Below are 14,645 nucleotides of genomic sequence, written 5' to 3'. Positions count from 1 at the left end.
GGCATTCGACCTTGGTTTTCATCTCTTTGAGGAGAGACACCTGACGCACTGCTGTACAGGTTAGAATGAGTCACCAGCAAGACGTCATGGCCTTTCTTTCTTTAAACCAGTTCATCTCATGCACACATTGTCCTTTATTCACGTTTTTATGTACCGCTGCAATGTTTGTAGTGATATAGACACTTAAAGGGACAGTTCAACCAAAAATGAAAATTAAGTAATCATTTACTCGCCTTCGAGCTGTACCAAATCTGTATAAATGTCTTTGTTCTGATAAACACAGAGAGAGTTTTTGCCCCCCGTTGACTCCCATAGTAGGAAAAAACACAATGAGTGCCCCAAGAACGGTATGCTGTCCTACATTCCAAATGTCTTATTTGTCTTAATATGTGGTATTTTTCCTACTGTGGGAGTCAACTTAATATGTTTGGTTATTAACATTCGTCCAAATATCTCTCTCTGTGTTCATCAAAATCAAGAAATGTATACAGATCTGAAACAACTCGAAGTTGAGTAAATGATGACAGAATCCCTTTTAAAGAAAAGAATGTAGATCAAATTTAAAACACGTGACACAGAAAGAAAAGATACAAATCTCCTAGTATTTACTTGATTATCATTTTCTATCCTATACTGTTGACCTTTCCAAACCTGCCATCCATCATATAAGGAAACCCGCTCTATCATGTACGTGCGTTTCAATATGGCTTGCCAGCTTTGTGAAATGGATGCCATTGATTCAGGCCTTCCAGCCTTATACCAGACAGACGTGACCGTCTCCACCTTCTACAAAATCCAAATTGCCATGGGCTCCCAAAAGTTTGAATGTGACAGCAAGAGAAAACAAAGATGACACAGCAGCAGATAAGAGCCGATTTCAGCGTCCGTAAGGTGAGACGCTGTAAAAGGACCATTGTCAAATCGCACACGGCCGAGACAAAGAGAAACTGGAGCGGACTTCCACATTAGTTATTTGAAAGCAGCCTGATGGGACAATTGTTCTGCTTAGACCGAGGAAAATGAGCAAGGCCACTGATTTAATACAGCGTCAGTGAAATACGTAATGTTTCTCTGAGCAGTCTGTGAAAGTCACACCGACTGCTGATGTCTTGATCGTGTGAACTGTACACGTTTATTTCGCTGTCTACAATAAACAGTAAACCAACTGAAGTCATTTTTGTGATTTACTGTAAATATTCCATCAAAATATGTCTTGATATCATGCTTGAGATATATAGATTTGGAGCCTGGTTATCACAGGCAGGGTCACAGACTGTATATTCAAAAATGACGTCTGTTACATCCTGTTCATTGAATGTATTGCTTATAGCATTTTATTTTAAAATTCAGTTTTATCTCTCAGTGACACATCCGTTTCATTTTTTTTCTAAACACTTTTCCTTTTCTGTTCGACAAAAAAGTGTATTTGAAAACTGTCCCCTGATGAAAAACAAACTATAGAAACCCAACAGAAACCATTACAGAAATTCCAATGGTTTCCATTAAAGTACTATTATGAACCATTAGTTTTTTCATTAAAACCATTACAAAATAGTTTTTTGAAGTGTGTTTTGGTTAATATTACAATAGGACTTAACATCCCACCAATAGAAATCATCACATACCAGTAGAACCATAGCATTTTCCATTACAGGCAGTACAAATCTTCCTATAACCATTATAACATCTTTAATAGTTTCCCTGCTAAAAAAAAACCAAAAGAAACCATTAAAGCAGTTGTACTGGTTTTGATGGTTCCAAAGGGATTTGTATTGGTTTTAATGAAAGATGTGATGGTTCTACTGGTATGTGATGAATTCTATTGGTGGGATGTTAAATCCATACTGGAATAATTCCAAAAACACACTACAAAAAAGAATTCGTAGCTATTGGGTTGTAATGGTATTCTAATGGAAAAATGGTGTTCGATATCATGCTGTGAACTCAATATAGTGCATCTCATCGTGAGTTGTGTAGTTACACGCGTTCATTGTTGTGTCGGCATCTGTTTGTGTGTTTCTGTTTGCTGTTGATGGTCTCTTAATTCCCTCACTGTAAACTGTTGGGAAGTACGACCTGTTTCACCCACGACCTTTAACCTATGATTCGTTTCCTCCGAAGAGCAGCTGCAGTAGTCTTGCCGTCGCGCTGCGCAGGAATATTGCCGTCGTATTTTGCGCAGAACCGCCCGTTCTTCGTGTTTGCACAAAGCTGCAGTGCCATTTTATTGATTCACACGATATTAACACGTGCCTTCTGGAATCGACTAGAAGAGAAGAAATCACGGGCTGTTGTAATGCACGTACACTCTGTTCTGAAATCGACTCAAGAGTGAGGAAGTAGAGAGAGAGAGAGAGAGAGAGAGAGAGAGAGATGGAGAGAGGGAGAGAGAGAGAAAGCGAGTTGGGCTGCGTGGGTTGGTTTTGAATGCACAGATGGCACCAAGCAAAAGCATAGGATGTTTAAATGTCAGCCTAAAATACCATATCCTCCACAAAATATTGTGTGCCGGCCTAAATAAATCGTGACATTTTCTTTTCTCTCTCTATCTCTCTCTCTCTTTTTTGGATGAAAACCACAAGCCTTTTCAGTTTTGTTTTTCAGGCGTAATTTGGTTTATCGTTAAGTTTATCATCTTCGTGTTAAGACAAACATTCCAGGAACCTCCACCGAACGTTCGCAGCATTCTTCAGAAAGCCCGTCCCCAGTCCCGGCTTTGTGTTGGGTTCTGTAACACGCGTCCAACGTTACGTCACGGCTATCAGTTTAGAGGCCATTCTTCTGTTTCATTCCTTTTATTGTTCGTGGTTTCAATGTTGTGCGAGTATTGTTATACAAATAACATTACATTGCAAACACATTTCTGCTTATATCACATTTCATTTTATTTGTGAACTTTAGGTTTTGGTTCTTGAACACTCGTCAGACATTTGTATGATTTTAAGCTTGCAATGCTTTTAATTCAAAATGTGCTTATTTTGTATGTTCCCTATTTCAATTTGAGTCGAGTTATCTAAATTGCACACAGTGTTGTGTAACTATTAGATTGTGATTATAACTGAATTCATGAGATTTAGATAGAACTTACCAATGACCCAGAATTAGTGGTGTTGACAACAGAAAGGCATATTTAATGTGTAATATTTTTACAATACAATTATTATCTTTGGATAAATCATAATGCAGTTTGTTTATATTGTTTTGGGACTATTTTATTTATTTCTGGAGACTATGATTTTTGCAAAGAGTCTGTTGATAAAGCTATAAATGTGACGGCCATCTCTGATGCAAAAACAGGTCACAGCCTCGAAAACAGTTTGTTTGGAGATTAAGTCGTGTGTGTGTGTGTGTGTGTGTGTGTATATGAATATCACAGCATTTATACCGTCTGACATGTTTGTCATCAATTCATCCGACATCATCTACAAACTTCAAAAATCACCCTGGAGGTTTTGTTTATGCGAGTGTGTCGTGTTGAGTGTGTGATCTGTGCGTGTGTATTGTTTAATGTGTGTGTGTGTGTGTGTGTTTACTCCCACCTGTGGTTGTGTGTGCTTTTTGCTCAGACAGTAGGAGGTCTGCAGACGTTTTAACGGCTCATATATGCTCCCACGAAAAAGCAAAAAAGCAGAAAAAATACCCAGCTGCACAAGATGGACACTTGGGTGCTTTCTTGCATTTCCTTGAATTTGTATGTTCGTGTTAATGCACTTTTTTATCGGTGTCACAGTTGAGACTCTGTGTTTTGCTAAAGGACATGTGCAGATGTGAAGACATCAAAAGTTTCCATGTTTACACAATCACCATTCTTTCACCTGATGACCTTTATACAGTTAAATAAATTGTTATGAAACACAGAAAACATTATTTTTTGCTATTTGAAGCACACATGATTATATCATGGAAATGATGCGTCGCCAAGTTCGTTCGAGGGGTTATGATGCAGGTATTTCAGTCGACCTTTCAGACGGGTCAGACGTGAGTAATATTCAAGAATAATTCTGGATTTATTTCAGAAGTGCAGTGGGCACACGAGATGTGTCGAGGGCTCGACTCTGTTGACTGTGAAAGTTTCAGTATTAATTGTCAGCGTGTGTAGGTGTAACTTGTTATCAGAAGTCGAAAAACACACCGTTTGTTTTTACTCAAACTATACTTATTAGAATTGTCATCGTTTGCCTTTCATTTCAAGCGTTCGCCGCGACGCGTTTTTTAACCGGTGTTTTAGTAAAAACTGTAGCTGTTTTGTCACATGTGGATGTAAACATGTGTCTCAAAAGAATAGCATCCAAGCGCTTGTGTGTGCATGAGATGTTTTTGTGCTGAATTAAAGCATTAAATTGTTTGATTCATTCCATGATAAAAAAAACTAAAGATTGGAAAGATTGAAAAGAATGGCCAAGATTGTGTTTATCTAAATGAGGAAGATTTGCCCACACATTTACATTTGCATGCACAGCAGTTAAATGTGATTTTCTGACAGCAGTCGGTCACATTCTGTTAGTCTGTTATATTTTTGTAATCATATTTTTTCTTTGTGCGATGGAGGACAGGAAAGACAGGGAGCCCACGGCTGTCTGTTCTTAACCACGGAGGCTCATTGAACACATCTCTGCTCTCTTCCACGTCTCAAATGACTAATTCTTATCGAGTCAGAAATGCGACGTAAAGCGTGCGTTCGAGTCATCTTTACACCGTTGTCAGGTGTTTGTTTGAAATGTGTAATTTGACATTATGTGGAAATTGAGAACCGGTTGAAAGATTCGAGGATTGAAGGTTTTGGATGGTTTGGTTTGTCTTGCACATTTTAAACACACTGATATCCAGTTCAATTGTTTCTCAATTATTATTTCATCGGCTGTTGTTTAAAAATAATCTGAAGATGGTTTTTAGTAAGGTGTGGCATGTAACATTTAAACAACTAAACTTTAGACATTCTCTGGACATTTGCAAGCTTGCTTGCATTCACATCGAAGTGATTGTTTTAGAATTAATGCGCAGACACATATTTGACATATTTGTCTTGTAGTTGTTTTTATATAAATAAATCTTCTAGTCATTTTGAAACTGATGGTTTGGGTGATATTATAAAGGCAGGGGAATTTGCCTGTTGAACATGTTCTTTTCACTACCCACTCAAGTTTCGAAGGAAAAATCTTTAACCTTTTCAGCGACAACAAATGCCTGTCAGAAAACAGTGAGACATCGAACTGTTTTTGAGGCCATGTATCATTTGCGATATTCATTTGTGTTATGACTCAGTTTTCAGTCTGAAACCCTGAAATAATTATTTGGTGAAAAATCACTTCATGTAAGAACTGTGAGACGAGTCAATTCAATGCTCACAATTCCGACCTGGATCGAGGAAAAAGATTTGAAAGGATTGAGTTTGGATTTGTGGTGTAGATTTGGAAGTCCTTTGTCTGTTTATTTGCTTGTTTGTAAGTCGCTGTGTGATTTAATTGAGCACTTTTGATGTTTTTGTTTTTGAGGATATTATTTATTTTTTGTTGCTGTGGTGCAGCTGAATCAATACAACACATCAGTTCTTTGTGATCTGGTTTATCTCGTGCTGTATGCATTACTGAAAGAAGTATATTTAATTTGGAATAACTTGCAAAATGTTTTTCTTGTCTGACCTTTAATGTAAGAAATCAATTTTATTCTACTAACAGTGACACAGAGTTCCTTTTTCACTTCATGTGTGTTATAAATAAGTTTGATTTTCTCATTTCACAGCTAAATATTTCTCAGGCTCTGGTGGGCCGTGACCTTTCCGTGGCTGTAAGGTCACCACCGTTTTCAGAGTGAAATGACTGGCAAAGTGAATAAATGACATTCGTGCATTGTGTGTTTTGATGGTGAAGTGGCTGTAAACAACACGCAGATATTAGTCTGTCACTTCCTGTTCAAAGTTTTGTTTACCATTGGAAGGTGCTATTTTTAACCCCGACACCATCGGCCCTTCAAGTGCTTTCTTGCGTCCTATTTCTCTCCCTGTTCATATATTTGTTCCTTTGAATTAAACAAGTCATTTCACAATCTGACTGATAAGCTTTGATCTCAGTTTTGACACACACCGGCTGACATGAAATGTCACAGGTTCCCCGCTAACTCTAAAGCTGTCTACATAATAATTATGTTGTATTGGCCCGTACGCTGCGACGAAAGACAATAGTTTGGCTGAATTTGGCTCTGCGAAACCGCGCAAGAACTCTCTCTGTTTGTCTGACTAACTCCTGTACTGTTTTGTGGTGACTTAATTCAAATATTTTAAGTTTAGTGTAAACTGACAAACGTCCTTCATGAGAAACGCGCGTCATAACCTCCAGGCGTCTGAATTATCCAAATGAGTAAGTGCAGATTGTGATCGATATCTCACTGGAACCTTTGCACATGAAGAAATTGATCGCCCACTAGCCACCTACAGGACTGGCACTTCTGTTAAAACAGCTGTTTGAACAAATGGAGCAGTCACCTTGTGCCACCTTTTGCTCAACTGATGCTGATTAATTAAAAGAACATTTTTCATAAAAAATCATAATTTCTTATCCTTATAGTTTCCTTTTTATTCAAACTTAAAATGTACAAGCACATTATTAAAGTGATGCAAACATTTGTTTTATATGCGTTCTGTTGCAACCTACATGGAAAAATGCAGTTATATATTTACTTTAGTGTTTTTAAAGCTTACCATAGTACATGCACCACATTATTTACTACAGCCTATTAATTCACTAAAGTTAATATTACTGATAACTATAGTATACATAAAAATGTAGTTATATACGACAGTATATACTTCCACAGGGTATTGTAAATACTGAAGTATACTACAGTATTTTTATGTGGTCAGATGCTGATCAGTTCACTGTGTTCATACAGAATACACTAGTATGCATTAATAAAGTGTGGTAATCGCTGTAAGAATACTATGATATATCAAAACTTACTATAGTAAATGTATTTTTAAAGTATGTTACAGTGTCACTAGTTAGAATACTGTTGTATACATTAATATGTAGTAATGAACTACAGTAAAATCTACTACAGTTTACTGTAGTAAACACTCAAACGTACACTACAGTATTTTTCAGGTGGTTGGATGCTGATCAATTCTATTTTGTCAATACTCAGCAGTATGCATTAACAAAGTGTGGTAATCACTATAATTTACTACAGTATACTAGGATTTACCATATCTTACTGTAGTAAATATTGCCGTTTGCTAAAGTGTTTACCACTGTTGATCAGTTCACTAGTTAGAATACGGAAATAAACATTAAACCAAATGTGGTGATGTACTATAGTATAATTTACTACAGTTCACTATAGTATACAGCAGTATTTTCTTCATCACTATGTTCCAGCTGTGCTAAAATACACCATATTACCAAAAGTGGAACAAAACAGGTTACTTTACAGCCTTGAATTTCATTAAAGTGGTTTACACCACAGTAAAGTGCAGTATTAACACGATGCAAACGCGTCCCACAACAAACCCATCAGGATAGGAGAGAACTCCTCACGCCTCTCTTTCTTCATGAAATATTCACCAGTGTCGGCCTGTCACTGGCCGGAGAGGTTTGTTAATTGATAAGAGAGATGAATGTCACAGTTATTCTTTAAAGATCTTTAAAGTGTGTCAGACTGTAAGCGGAGACGTTTGAAGAAGCACTCAGTGAGTCTCTTTTTGTCACGTACATTGACTCGCCCTTTCAATCATGAATCATTAACTCTGTCTGCGTGGAGGATCCTGAGATGACCTGATGTATACGTGTTGTGTAGGAGAGACGGCGCGCTGCAAAGCCCTTTGCTTCTGAAAGCACAAGTCTTCTTTATTTGCTCATTTACCAATCAACAGTGACAGTGACGTGTCTTTATTATTTGGATTTTTCGTGTAGCAAATGTGAAGACTCTTTCATCATTTATTCATGTCTTTCCAAACCTGTATGACTTTCTCTCTTCTGCAGAACACAAAAGGAGATATTTTGAAGAATGGCGGTTACCAAACAACATCGAACCCCATTGACTTCCTCCTTATGAACACAAAACCACTGAGACATTTCTCGAAATATCTTCTTTTGTGTTCCACAAAAGAAAGCATCACATACAGGTTTTGAACCACTTGAGGGTGAATGAATGATGACAGGATGTTTAACGTCCTCTGAAATTTGCTTGATATAATGTCTGTGGTAAGGCACTATACGTGCTGTGTTGCCCTATTTATAATTTATAGTTGTCTCTATTATTTTGATGTGAATGTTATGTTAAATGAACTAAAAATAGAAAAGGCATATTTTGACTAAAGTGCACTCTCAAATTTGTATTGTGATATTAATTCAATAAGCACATTTAAGCATCATAATAGATTTTTGAATGTTTAGTCCATTGCGCCATGAGAAATTAAATTTATATTTTATACGAATAATACTTTTCAAATCATTCCAACAGGTCTGACTGTTGTGCTTTTGTTTTACGCCAACCGTCAGTTAAACGGTAAATGATATAAAACTCTTTTATATAAGTTTTGTTTCCACCCACATAAAAAAACACTATTGTAAGGTTGGATCTTGTTACTTAGTTGAAGTCTATTTTGCGATTAAAACTTGTTCCCGGCTGCATGGAGTTTTTTGACTGCAGATCCTATAGGCCTAGTTAATACTATAGTATACTACACTATTTTTATGGACTAGTTAATACTATTGTATAGTAAAAAATGGACAACACATTAAAAAAAAAAATGTGTAAACTAAAAATTGTTTGGCCTTTATTAAATCCATTTGTATATAACAGTAATGTTCTTTGTTCTTAAGGAGTCTATTTATTTGATGATCTGCATTTGTGTTTTATAGAGATGATAACAGACGTTTTATAACAGATATACTACAGTATATAACTTACTTATACAGGCTGCTGCTGTAAATAGTTTCTAACTGCTGATCAATTCATTATTGTTAATACTACAGAATACAGTATTATTAGAGATGTAACAATATCAAAATCTTTCTGTACTATTACACCTCGGTGTGTTGTCCATGATACGGTATTTAATGGAATATTTCAAATGGTGACTTGGAAACGTCCTCTTTTCTTTATTCTCTCATCATAACTGTTGCTTAGAGGTTGAGATGAGTCAAGTTACCTAAAAATACCTTTTATTAAATAAAATAATTGGATCAAATGGACCTTGACAAAGGTAAAATCTATAATTTTTTCTAACATTCTCTATGTAAGGCACGGAAAACAATTTTGCTTTTGCGATAACACGATATTGAAAATATTGTTACATTCCTAAGTGTAACAATATTTAATGAAGAAAGAAAATGTATGTATTATATAAACAATCGTTTTTGAAGTTCTGAATATTGTGTTTTTTGTTTTCGGTCTGGTTTGACGTGTACATTGTCTTTATGTGGGCTCACAAACTTGTGTGTTTGTGTAGTGTTAGGTTTCACATCAGACCCCTGAGAGCCTCTCTCTCTCTCTCTCTCTTTCGCTCTCTCTTATCTCTTCAGTCACGAGCATCGCCGCCCCTCCAGCCCTGTCAAAGACACTCGACATAAATCCAACAACACACTCGCACACTCGTCTTATTCGTCACTCATTCTACAAAAATCTATTATTGAATTAAAGTCTGTATCTAATGGTTATGAATCTGCATAATATCTAGTTTGTATTGATTTTTTATAGATATTGTTATTTTCCAAGTTTTGCGGTACGATACCATTAACATATCATAAGATATTGTACCTTATGAAATATCACAATAACAAGTAGTATTGTGGTGCTGTGTCATGTTCATAATTATAATCTACAAAATACACCAAAATTCCTTAATACAAAGATCTAAACAATACGTTGTATTTAGTAAACTGTGTAATACTGCACACCTTCAATATTTGCAGTATTAACTGTAATAATTTGATACGTTGTAGCAAATACTGTAGTATACTCTTATATTTACTGTGGTAAGATTTAAAAACATGTGTGTCTAGTAGTTCTACGTAACTACTAAATACATTTTTTTTTAACATTGGAACAAATTCAATGAATGTGCCGAAATTACATTTATAGCATAAATTGAAGGTTTGGTTGAGGTTTACTTTAAAGGCCTTTTTTTGTGTCAGTGAATCAATCAACCATCTCGTTCAAAACCGCTGATTCGTTCAAGAAAGAACATGTGTCTTGATGATTGACTCACTGAATCATTATCTCAAGCGAATCGTTTAAAACACTGATTCATATAGGACAGAAACACAGCAAAAAGACAGATGCGTGTTCAATTGAACGTTAATGCGCATGTGCAGCATTAGTATCGCAGTGGTGTGACTAATGCTGCGCATGCGCTTAAAAAAAAACGAGCGGCATTGTGGGAATTTTTAAGCTTTAGCATCGCGATGCTACCGTATCATCGGTACACCGTACAACTCTAGATTGCGGTTCTGCCTTAAAGTTTTTCTATACATGTCCTTATGTTTAGAGAAAAGTAAATTAAAGAAATGCAACGAAAACATTTTTGACAATTCAGTATGAAATGTTTAAAATCAATATCTAGATCAATTGGTTTTGGAAAACATAAATTAGAAATGTTGTAATCAAGTCGATATATAGCAAGTTTCAGGTCTGAGCACAGTTTGAGACAGTTGAGATAATCTTCTGTCAAACGAGTGTTTTTCAAAGTAGAATAATCTGATAATGTAATCTCATTGCTGTCTAAGAGACACAAAACGATCTGTTTTTCTTTTTCAGATGGCTTACATTTGAATGTTTAATTATTTGCACAGCATGTACTGTCGATGTCCTCAACTCTTTTCCTGTGAAATCTGTCATGGAGGATGTGGGCTGATACACGTTTCTCAACCATTAGACTATAAAGCGTTCTGGTATCAATGAGGGGGGATTGACAGAAGACCCTGTGGTTTAGGTTGAGAGGTAGACAACTGACATGTAGCCATGCAGAATGCAAATTTAGGAATGTGTGGGTATATATGTATTTGTTTTCACATCATTTTCTAGCACAGGTCGCACCGCTGATTTTCATTTGAATGGCGCTGAACACCGCAACACTCCGTTTGTTTTCGCCTTATTGCAAAATGTCTGATGTGATTTTTGAATAACGGTTTAATGCAAATGTGATCAGACTGCGTTTGTGATCTATTTGTAAGAAAAAAGAGAGACAACTTTAACATCTCGGTTCTTCTGGAAAGCAGTGAGATAAAATGGAAATCAAACATTTTAATGTTGACTTTGGTTTTCGGTTTCTCAGATAAAGACTGAGATGAAATAATAAAGTCTTTGATAAAAATGAGTGGTCGCAATACTAACTTATTTATTTCGATATCATTGAGAATTTTGGGAGGTACACATACCGGCAACTAAACTTCTGAACAACTTTTTTTTCACCTCATCGCTTGAAAACACAATGAATGTTTTGTTCATTGAATTTTATTCTATTTTATTTGATGTAAATTGTTTGTCGGTGTTTCTGTCCATGCTATCATGAAGCACTATGTTTAGGCATATCGTGTAGCTTCAACTGAGCATGCACACATCTAAATCGATCTCAATGCATTTGTAAAATCCTCAGTCAAGTTATTAAACCTTCAAAGCAAACAAGAGCGAATCTAAAACAAGAAAACTTTCGTCGGCTGTGGTGTAATGAAGTCGGGCCGTCTCGTTCTGGAAACAAAGAGATTTGTCTCTGGCTGTATAGATGAGGGTGGAGGGCGTGAAAAGGAAAAGACAAGAGAAGCAGAAGAGCGGGCTGTTGAGGGCACGGCCTCGAGCTCTGAAACCTCAGACCTGCTATTAGTTACGAGTGCGCAGAGCGCTGCGTAACGCATACAGGTGCCACGGGCCCCGGGTCTCTCTCCTCTTAATACCTGCCGTTCTGAAAGCCTCTTGAGCCCCATTAACTAAAGTTTGTGTCCCTTGTGTGCAGGTCACCCTGGAGAAGACCGTAAACGATGACTCCCGTTCCTGCAACTGTGACATCTGACATGGAGAGTGATGCGCGCGTGATGTCCGTGAGCTGAAAGTTTTTATGCTGCCTTCAAATCCTCATGAGAAGTGACAAAATTATATTGTGGGTGGAAAAATATGGACAAGGACTTTTGAGAAGTAGTGAAAGATGTGTTGTTGTGAAGTGTTTAAATGCTTTGTATCGAAAGTTGACTTTGTATCGAAAGTAGACTTGAACGAGCTGATGGAGACTCACCTGTCATGTAGGGCTGGATGTACACGTTCAATTTGATATCTCGATTTTTTTTTAAATTAAAACTTTTGAAAATGAATTATATATGTGTAGAGTTTGTTTACAAAATGAGATAACTCTGTTCAAACATCATTTTTATTTAGTCATTATGGCTTAAATCAAAACAATCCAACTCTTGTTTATTAAACTCTTGATATTCATTGGAATGCACAATAAAAAACAGGATTTTTGAAAACTCTTAAAAGCAGAGTTATCTCTTTTTGGGAAAAAATCATCATGTGACGCAGTTTGTGAAAACAAGGACACTAGTTTTGAGATTAAGAGGATCAATTTGTGATTTCAAGCATTCATTTCTCAATGTTTTTTCCATTTTTAAACAAGACCTTACTCGGTCAAAAGGCTGATAAACATATATAGATTATAGATGGTTTCATTGGAGGCACGTGCTTGGTTGAAGTGAAAGGAATACTTCACCCAAAAATAAAAATCTATAGATAAAAATCTAACTATAGTTTAATATTAATTTATATCAATGCTTTGTTTTATAATAATTATATTGCATGAACTCTTTGTTGAATTTAATCGTATATTAATTTGATTAAATAAACAATTTGTTGAATTGGACTAGACTGTCTAGACATGTTTTTATCTTGCTAGCTAATGTCATTTACCTTGCAGAAATAAGCAACAAATATTCTTTGCGGGTGTGTATACCAGAAGTTAAGTTTGGGCCACTGAAGCGAACATGCGCAGTAACATTTGTTCACGTTGTTTCTTTGAAACCGTCTTTATTTTCTCCAAATGTTCTTTACAGGATGATTTTATGTAGGAAACAGTAGATCACAAACAAAAAATGACTTGAGCTGGGTTTTCCTAGGCAGGGTCATAAATATCTCAATGTTAAAACATTTAGTGACAAAACAAAGGACGATGCAAAAGCCTCTTAGTGGATCTGACTTTTCTACCTTTCTTCTTAAATGATTGTTTTCATCAGGCTCTTGTGTTTATATCAAACTTTAGTTCACTTTAATGGCAAAGAGGACATATTCTTTCCTATTACATTGAAATCACTTAATCTAAACACAAGGAGTCTAATAAAAACACTCAAAAAACACTTTTGCATCTGCAGTCTTCAAATGTTCATATGTGATCATGTTATTTTGTTGTAATTGTAAATAAGTGAAATTGCTTTTTTGTGTTTTTTTTGGCCACTTTATCTTAATTTTAAACAGTATTCAGTTTTATATTTTCCGCACAATTCTTAATAATATTTAATATTCACTAGATATCACCCAGCCCTTCTGTTGGAGCACTTTTCATGCAGCGTGATTGTGTCTATAGTTGCCACATTGCTATTGTAAAAATGCAACAGTTTCCTATTATTACTATGAATGCTTTTCATTGTTTATTGAATATTCATTTATGAATTCAATGATTCACTTGAAGCTGTGCATTGCCATTGATTTTACTGTGGTAAAGTAGATATCGGGTGCTTTTTGTTTTAGTGCCAAAGAAAACCACCTGACACCCCCAATGGAAACGCACAGCGCCAATGTGGTGCTCAAATAGTCATTACTGAAGTCACATCATCGTTTGATTGTAATTTTGTTTATTGTCTAAATATCTTTGGGTTTGTAAAGGCAAACAGCAGGCCAGCTGTACCTGAGCATCACTATTGCTGAATGCTTATCATTGGCAATAAATGTTTCCCTGAAAAACATCATCCGTTTGACATTTGTCTGTTTCTGTGGTCAGACTTGTGACTGTTTGTTTTAACGGCGTGTTTACGTTGATCTGCCTGTCGTGAACAGAGTGTTTCATCTGTGGTTAACATGTTAGTACTTCATTCCCAGTGTGTGTGTGTGTGTGTGTGTGTGGGGACACGTGAGGTTTTTAAATGTCACTCACAAACGACATGAGATGTGTTGACATCGAACATTTAGATAGCATCATGTATCAAATTAGATGGAGTGTACTTCCATTTCTTGGTGTCTGCATGTACATCAAATCTTTATGATAAAGGCTTTCGTTTATAGTAATTTTGTTTTGTTCTTTATTATTTATAAATCTAATTCAAGTATTATTTATCTATGCAGAATGCATTGAATTTATTAAAAAATAATTGTGCAATGAATCTTAAATAATTGTTGGCACATTATATAACAATCACTGAAATCCCCGTAAGTGTAAGTGCAAAATGTTTCAGGTTCATTTTTTAATTAATTTACATGTTCGTTCATATGTTATGTATAAGTTAAGTATGTACATTTATTTCTTAAGCAGACACATTGATCCAAAGTAATAATCTCATTGCACGTCTCTCCTGTAAATGCGAGTGTTGAGTTTGGAGAATGCAGATTTGCAGAGATGTTGCATTCACATATTCCATTAATAACACTCACGGGCGTGGGTTAAACTGAGCGGTTGA

At 35.9% G+C, this 14,645-nt stretch overlaps 1 long non-coding RNA gene across 1 annotated transcript in view; it reads left to right on the top strand.

The window, feature by feature from the left end:
- LOC130431165 (uncharacterized) overlaps positions 1-13,937 on the top strand; it is a 31,571-nt gene extending 17,634 nt beyond the window's left edge. The window contains exon 2 of the long non-coding RNA XR_008908150.1: positions 11,945-13,937. This is a non-coding gene — a long non-coding RNA (uncharacterized LOC130431165). The remainder of the gene's footprint in view (positions 1-11,944) is intronic.
- The last annotated feature ends 708 nt before the right edge of the window (positions 13,938-14,645 follow it).

This window comes from Triplophysa dalaica, chromosome 11 (genome assembly GCF_015846415.1).
Source record: "Triplophysa dalaica isolate WHDGS20190420 chromosome 11, ASM1584641v1, whole genome shotgun sequence".
In the NCBI taxonomy this organism is placed as follows: Eukaryota; Metazoa; Chordata; class Actinopteri; order Cypriniformes; family Nemacheilidae; genus Triplophysa; species Triplophysa dalaica.
This window is presented reverse-complemented; position numbering and strand designations above follow the sequence as displayed.